This window comes from Peromyscus eremicus, chromosome X, assembly GCF_949786415.1.
Source record: "Peromyscus eremicus chromosome X, PerEre_H2_v1, whole genome shotgun sequence".
NCBI classification, from domain to species: Eukaryota; Metazoa; Chordata; class Mammalia; order Rodentia; family Cricetidae; genus Peromyscus; species Peromyscus eremicus.
Window position 1 is genome coordinate 80,964,228 of NC_081439.1, and position 9,118 is coordinate 80,973,345.

The window sequence follows — 9,118 nt, forward strand, 5'->3', positions numbered from 1 at the left end:
GTAAACTGTCTCACAGGGCTTCCAAATATTTTAGAAAAATAAAGCATGTTGAATTTGGAAGATGTTTTACCACCAACTTCAACTGAAAAACAAAACATGAACGTATTGTTTTTAAAAACTGTGTGTCAGGACCTGTTAAACAATGCAAAGACATATTGAGGGAAACTTAGTTCCCTAATGTCATGCACTAATGTAGGAGGCTTTTTATAAAGCATAATATTCCTACTTTTGTTCTCCTATAACCTTGCCAGTTTGTTGCTGATAGCTATTCAGTATCAGGTCAATCATAAGTTGGAGGCATGTTTTAATTCTGTTTTTAGGGAGCTGGGGTGTAAATAAGAGCATTTGAATCTTAGAAACCACTCACAACCACTCTGGCCCAATCTGTAGTCATCCCTCAGCCAAGGCTGCACATATTTCCAACTTAACAACATCCTAGCTTTAGATCAAGTAAAATACTATGCATTCATCAGACTAAGTCAGCTTTGGACCTATGGGCTTTAAATGTCAGCCTCTCCATCCATAAAATGAAACAGTTAACCCTAAATTCTTAGCTTCTCATTCAATTGATTTGAGCAACTCTAAATACGACTTAATATACATTTTTAACATTACAATTGGTAAATAAAAGGCACACCAAGGTTCCTGAGCTGACTCATTAGCACATATATCAGACGGATATTTTGTTCTCATGTTTTTTGAATTTGTCCTCCACTCCAGAGGAAATTATCTGTTTTCAAAACTAACATCTGGAATGAACATTAAACTTAATAAAAGGAATTTGGTTTGCACAGAGAGTAGAATTAAGCAGTTAAAAGGAATTCAGTTAGTTACATGACAGATTGGGTTTTATTTTGCAACCATCCAAAAAGCCATCAAACAGTGAGAAAAACTGGAGTTTTTCTCCAGTGCTGAAGTCATCAATGCCATCCTGGATCTCTGCCAGCATTTTAGGCTCAACATGGCCTGCCTTTCTATATCCCTGTTGCCCACTTCCTAGATATCCTTCTAAGTAGTGTTGAATGTGCAAGGAAAATAGATTCTAGTCTTTGGTTGGTGAGTAAATTTAGAAGGAAGATTGAAATTTGGGATATTTTGCTAGGAGCAGATGCTGAGAAAAAAAATAAGCAACCATGAAATAACCACAGGGTTTTTTGACCTGAAAACTATATGTTAAGAGACAAATCCCTTTCCAATCATCTCTTTTCTCACACTCTTGGCAAACAAAACTCATTCATCAACATACCCCACACACACACCAAATAATGTCATGAAAAGTACATTTGACTGTGAGCATACTGTCTAAACCCAGGCTCAAAGAATCGCCATCATAATACACTACTGTGGCCAGCAATGATACAGACACATAGATATCATCACACTAAACACACAAAATAGAAATAGTTCCTCTTAAGTTCTTACTACACTTGAACCTGTATTAAATAATTAATATGCATCATTTTAATTTTCATAATAGTTTTATGAGTTAAATACCATTGATATTCCCAATTTTTAATTAAGAAAATAAGGTTACATGTAATTTTCCCAAGGCCACACAACTAGTAAATGCCAGAACTACAAATGGGGCTGAGGTAGTGTGCTTCTAGATCACACATTCTTTCTTTCATCCTGCCTAGACAGTCTTCCTTATTATGTTACAGTGCCTCTCTACTCATCTACAGGGCCATCAAGAAAATAGAGCATGTACACTAAGTAAACTTTCCCCCCTTCACTTGAGGAAAAGCAATCAGTGTTTTACTCCTACCTTGTCTTCTATGTTGTTCTCAGAAGATAATTATCCTTTCTCAAGTCTTAAAATCATGGCACCTTATCTTAAGACAAGAGCTATTTTGTGCTCTCTGTCCTTAAACTTGAACCCTGTTTTAACCCTTCCTGATGTGTTAATACTCTAATGTGAATGTGTTTTTAAAAAATTGACCAATAACTCTCATGTATTTTATGTATTCTCTAAGGTAAGTTTCCATTATTGCCTTTTGCTTCTATTCTTGCTACTTGACAATATAAATGTTCTCACAAATGAACCTATGAACCTATAACACACAATCATTTTCCAATCTCAGATGTGCAGAACCAATAACAGTCTCTCATGGGGCTCTGCAGTAGGCATTTGTGCACTCAATCACCCATTTTAGATATCCAAATGTAAACATTAGCACTCCACATTCTGTACCACATCTCAGTTTGTATAGAGCATTTAATCAATGAGAGTCATATTGTGCCTGATTCTTCTCTCAGTGGTTGGTGAATACACTATTATAAAGCTATGGAAGGAGTTTCTTGGCTGAATTACTTAAGAATGTCAAGTCAGAAGTTGAATCCATATGTTTATACAGCTGAATATCCCCCATCTGATCACACAGCTAGGAGAGATATTGACTAGTACTCCTATTTAAAATGTATATTTGTAAGATCCACTGGTGGATCTGCTCCTAAAACATACCCCCTTGCATTATTCTTAGTCATTCGTGTAGTGTTACAAACTGGTTAGGGAGGAAAAGATTGGCAACCAACCTGAATTTGAAGTTTGGCTCCATTATTTATTGATTGTGATCTTGCACAAATCACTGTACCTTCCTAAAACCAAGTGTTCACGTGTGTATTTGTGGAGAAGGAGTGAGTTTGTGTGTGTGTGTGTGTGTGTGTGTGTGTGTGTGTGTGTGTGTGTGTGTGTGTGTGTGCATGGTCCTGTGCTTATGCTTATGTGTGTGGGGGTAGGGGGTGTATGTGAAGAGGTGCATGTATGTGTCTGCTTATGCATGTGAAGGCCAGAGATCATTGTCAAATGTTGTTCCACAGGAGCCTTGTTTTATGAGACAGAACCTCTCCATGAAATCTGGGGCTGGGGCTCTAAGATTTGGCTAAGCTGATAGACTAGAGAACCACAGGAATCCATTAGGCTCTGCCTTCCCAGTGCTATGAGTACATGTGCTTACCACCATTCCTAGCTTTCTGAATGAGAGTTCTAGGGCTTGAGCTCAGGTCTTTGTACTTATAAGGCCAGGACATTAATGGGAAAGCTGTCTTCTTAGCTTCTAGTTTCTTCCTCTTTAGTCATAGTAAAGACATCTACTTCATAAGATCACCTGTCCTTCAAATGAAGCAGAGTTGTGTGGAGTACTTATGCAATATTTGACATATTGGAAATTATTGATAAATGATTCTTAGCAGGTACCATATAGCTACTCAATTGTACAGAAGTGTTTCTGAAGAGGCCTGAAAGGGGTTGTGTTGGGGCAAGAATAAGTTTTAACTTCACAGAAAATATTGGGGGGGGGGGGTTTCCAAAGGAAACAAAAACTGAAGCCACTATCCTTGCAAACACGGTCCAGTCCCATTCTAGTTGATGTCAGAATAGAAAAGCCCACAAGTTTTTTGGCAATTAGAAGTAAAAAACTGAGGAGGAAATTATGAAAGTGAGCACACATGACAAAATGCTCTTAATTTTCCTTGTAATGAAACAGAATAAAAGTGGATCATTAAAATCTTTCATTGGGAAATCAAGAAGCTCTCATATTAACACATGCAAAACAAAAAAAAACTTTGGCATGACTTGAGAATGAAAATGTGAGTGGCAAAATGCAAATGCCAGGGGAGAAATCAGTTGCCTTATTTTTCCATTATTAATGCTTTTTCCTTTTGTCTACTGAATACTGGAGTTATTTTATTTAAATTCAGTGTTTGTATGTAATCTTCCCTGTGCTTGGCATTCTTCAATAAAAATGATTCAGCAGAACAAAAACGAAATCTGGTAATTACGGCTGTAGCTACAATGTTTGTTAAAACTCAAAAGCAGACAATAGAAATGGTTGTTTAATCACTGAAATTCAAAGAACTAAAAGCATCTCCCTCTTACCCTTTTGTTGAACCTGGCACAGTGAAAAAGAATTACAGCTGTATGAACCAATGCTGATGTGTGTCTTCCCTTAAAATATTTTTAAAGGTGCAAAACAGATTTTCCAAATCAAATTTGATGCCAAGGAGTTTTCTTCATTGGTGAATACTGCCTAGTAGCCTCTGGTTGCCAACACACAAGACAGGTGAAAATATGATTGTAAGAGGTGTGATGACAGCTCCCTCACCATACTTTATTAATTCCAGGATACACTTCTGTAGGTGTTAAGTACTTTTAGTGCCTCTTACTAAAAGACTTCATGATATTTTGAACAGATGTACCCAAGAGGTGATAAAGAAACTAGCTAAGTTTTACTGGAGCAAAATGCAATGGCAGTCTTGTGCCAGTACAAGTAGTGGTCACACGTTAGCTCACTCAGTGAGTAAGTATTCAGTGCCTGCATTCTAGGGAGTCAAGAGTGAACTTCTTCAGTGATGTGATCCACAGTTTAGCAGAGCTAACAGTGTCATCAATAAGAGCAGTAAACAAGTAAACAAATAAATGGTTCATTCCAGTGTGTAAACAGGGGATAAAGAAAATGTGGCCCTATCCCTCTGGTGCAAATTCCAAAGGGAGGAGAAATGTTTCTGGAAAGGCATGAATCCACTGGGGAAATGTCCCAGTGCAACCACTTCAACAATGAATTGACCACCTTGAAGCATGAAGATTAATGGCCTTGGTAAGTTTTGCCCTGATATTGTACCCGCTCAGAACATTTAATTTACCTAACAAAAATTTACCAACGGGAAAAAAATGTGTTGACATGCCCGGTAACATAAAAGCCCTCATTTATTTCATGTGACACATGGGGAAAGATCAGCTTTGAGCTTTTTTTTCCTTTCACGAGGGTTGCTATTTAATTTCAGAAAACACTCTGTTAGTCCCACAACATAAGAAAGTGTAAGTAAGAGTACTGCTCTGCCATCTCTCAGCTGTTTATCATGTTCTAAAATCCTCCCCATCCACCCCCTTGCCTTTTAAAAAGTAAACAGTACACAGCATTTAATTCTTTCCTCTTTCTTGTTTCATTAATCATTTCTGTTTCTGGATTTTAGGTTTTTTTATTTCTTTTTTTATATTTTGAAGGAATATTGACCATAACTATGAAATAAAGCATCCAAAGCTATTGACTTGCTTTTCCTCAGCAGAAATGTGTCTTTATCATATTATGACAGGATCCCACGAAAGTGTTAAAGTGGAACCATTCCTGTTATTAATCAGACCCAGGTCTGATCGGAACACTGTGGAAAAGCAGAGTCTTGGTTAGGTGATGCATCTGTTTGGCTGCTGTAAGGAATTAAGCTACCTAAAGGCCTTGCTTTGGTTGCACCTGTTCATGTTGCTGAGCACATCCTTGCTCACAGAAATAGGCAATTTGTTGTGGTAGTGGTTTCTTTGATTCTTGGAGCAGTAAAATGATCAAATTCTGACAAGCCCATGCTGTTATATAAAATCATGGTAATTCATCATCTTGGGAAACATTTCCTGGCATTCACAAAGGGTCAGTGCCCCAGATCATGCTCTTCTCTTATTTCCTCTGAACTCTTTCAAAAACAGTGATCATATTGTTTATTACCGGCATTCCAAAAAGAGACAGCTTTCCTTCAGTCTCCTCCTCTCAACCCTATTCAGCACTACTTTGCTGCTTCTATTCTTTGTACCATAGCCAATCAATAGCTTCTTATTAGAGAAAGCCACAGTGACCTACAAGGAGGGCGGGGGATCTGTGGTATAAGAAAGTGCAGAAGTACGTCTTATGTGTTGTTCATGGAGTTTTTTGTTTGTTTGTTTGTTTGGTTGGTTGGTTGTTGAGTATTTTAAAAGTAATTTAAAACAAATAGGTATTCTTCCAAATGGATCTGACAACAGATCTAGACCAAGAAGTGCTAAGATAAGTTTAAAAAAATTATTTATTTAGTGAGATTAAACAAAAATTAAAAGTAAGTTCTGTGAGTTCAGGAAGTAGGTATCAAGTTCCGACTGTGTGCTCAATAAGTTGATCTTCTAATAATGTGTTCTTAATAACCTTCCTTAATCTTTGTTCCTTCATCTACATAAGACAGTGAGGAAAGCCCCAGAACCATTACTTATCTGTATACCAAATTTCTGTGCTATAATTTCACACTGAAGACAAGTTGAAAACATAATTCTCACATAAGTTATGCATTGGATTTGTGTATCATAAAGATACAAAAAGTGGAAATTCTGTAACTCTTATTTAGCAATATTATTGGCTGTACAGAGAGTGCTGCTTTCTATATAGTGGGAAATGGTATTGTGTATATTGGTATTCCAAATAAATTTAAGCATTTGCCCTAGGTAACAAGCCAATTGGACAGCCATTCTCCTTAGGTAATTGGCCTCTGTTGAATGTGTCCTAAAAAAATCAATGAAAGAAAGACATGCCTCTCATTTCAATTCACACAATAGTCATCAAATCCTGGAGTTAGTGATGTAAGGAACGCCTGCACATGGACCAGGAAGAAGCTCCTTTATGGGCTTTCGGAAAACTGTGTGCTTTTATGAAAAGCTTAACAGCGAGCCAGCCTAAGAACACAAGAAACAGGGAGACTCTGAATAGTCTTTTGAAAACTGTTCCTTTCAACCAAAAAACCTAAACTGATGAAAAAGGAGACTGAGGGGATGCATGCCTGGTAGGGTGTTAACACAATCACTCAACAAACAGCAGCAGTAGCAGGTTTCACATGAGGCAGAAATCAAGGGATTAGCAACCTTGTCCATCCACACATGAATTTGTAATGTACCACAGCTTCTGGCAAACTAATCAAGGTTTGAGGTTGATCATGAGGTCACTAAAAAGGTAGCTTGGGAAATCTCTTTCCAAGACACTCCAAATTAGAATAGATAATAAGATTGTTTCTTATTGTTGGAATTAAAATCTTTGGAATATTGGAAAAATTGATGTGTAACACACAACTTAAGTACATAAAACAGTATCCTGCTAAAGTTTTAAGGCAAGTCTTCCAGACCCAAATAATTAAACCCCTTACTTTGTCCTGTATGAGAGCTAGAAGAAAAAGTGAGTTTAGAGATAAGCTTTTAATAAACTTTCTAGAGTTTGTAAATCTGCTATTTGTAAAGTTAGAGGTATAAAAACCAGAAAAGTTCGGGGCAGGATGGGAGCTCTTGTCCAGCAGGGAAGTCAGGGACTGTGATGCCTCCAGAGGTTGTGTTATTGTACAGGATTCTTTTGGCTATCCTGGGTTATTTGTTTTTCCATATGAAGTTGAGTATTATTCTTTCCAGGTCTGTGAAGAATTGTGTTGGTATTTTGATGGGGATTGCATTGAATCTGTAGATTGCTTTTGGTAAGATTGCTATTTTTACTATGTTAGTCCTGCCTATCCATGAGCATGGAAACACATGAACTATGAACCAATGGCTGAGGGGTCACCAACTAGATCAGCTCTCTGAATGGGTGAGACAATTAATTGGCTTGATCTGTTTGGGAGGCATCCAGGCAGTGGGACTGGGTCCTGTGCTCATTGCATGAGTTGGCTGTTTGAAACCTGGGGCCTATGCAGGATTGCTTGGCTCGGCCTGGGAGGAGGGGACTGGACCTACCTGGACTGAGTCTACCAGGTTGATCTCAGTCCACGGGGAAGGCTTTGCCCTGGAGGAGGTGGGAATAGGGGGTGGGCTGGGGGGAAGGTGAGGGGGGGCGGGAGAGGGAAGAACAAGGGAATCTGTGGCTGATATGTAGAACTGAATTGTATTGCAAAATAAAAATTAAAAAAAATAACAGTAAAAATAAATAAATAAATAAATAAATAAAAATTAAAAAAAAACAGAAAAGAAGTCTAAATGGCCCTTTACTTTTGACTCTAATATGATTAATCTTGCTGTTCCAAAGCTTAATTTATAGTGGTAGCATGTGGAGGACAGACACTTCTTCAAATTCATCATTCATCATTTTACTGTGGTCTGAGCGTGACATCACACACTCATTTGTATGTTCAAATCCTAGCAACAGAAGTTATTTTATTAGGAGGTAGCAACCTTTGAAAAGTCATAAAGTCAGAGCCCCATAGGTGAGATTGTTGCCCTTGTAAAAGAAGCCCCAGAGAGCTCTTGCCCCTTCAAAGATGTTAGGATTGCCTTGGAGCCAGAAAGAGGGCCTTCCCCAGACTTAGAACCTACCCTTGCTTTAATATTGTATCTTACAGCTGTTGGTTATAAGCTACACAGTTTGTGATATTTTGTTATAGAGACCAGACTAACACGCATCCCTTATTAACTTCACTATTCAATTAATTTCAATTGTGCATTTAAAATATAAAAGCATTCCCAGGGCCAGTGAAGGTGTGGCCAGGTCAGCACTGCCCTCTGATTTCATCTCACATGGTACCTAAGGCTTCCTAAGGTGACACAGGCCACAGACATCCACACAGACCCCAGCTGTAGCTGGACCACGGACCCAGACATGGTCCTCGCTTGGGCCTAGTCAACATCTTGGCTCTGGGTAGAGGGACTGGCCACTCAGGTGGGAATGGTTGCAGCCCTAACCTTGGGCCTCAATGAGACTTTTGGTGACAGTGCAGGACACAGACTTCAGCACAGACCCCAGCCACAGTAGAACTGTGAACCCCGACATGGCCCTCAACAGTGGCTAGGTCTAGATATCACCACTGCCCAGCGGCATATGGCTCTGAGACACCAACACAGCCCTCGAACTCCGGTGTCTACACATTTTTCGATGGGAACAGGTGTAGCTTGAGTTTTCCTGCCTGGCCCACAGGCAGGACAAATCTCTATCACCTGCCAGTCCCACAGCCTCTCAGACCCGACCAAGTAAACACAGAGACTTATATTGGTTACAAACTGTATGGCCGTGGCAGGCTTCTTGCTAACTGCTCTTATAGCTTAAATTAATCCATTTCCATTAATCTATACCTTGCCACATGGCTCGTGGCTTACCGGCATCTTCATATGCTGTTTGTCATCGTGGCGGCTGTCAGTGTCTCTCTGACTCAGCCTTCCACTTCCCAGCTTTATTCTCCTCCTTGTCCTGCCTACACTTCCTGCCTAGCCAATGGCCAATCAGTGTTTTATTTATTGACTAATCAGCAATACATGTGACGTACAGAACATCCCACAGCAAACAGGTGCATTAGACATCAGCAGAGATCCTGGCAGCAGTAAGACCACAAACCCTGACATGGCCCTCAGTTGCAGCTCAGTTGC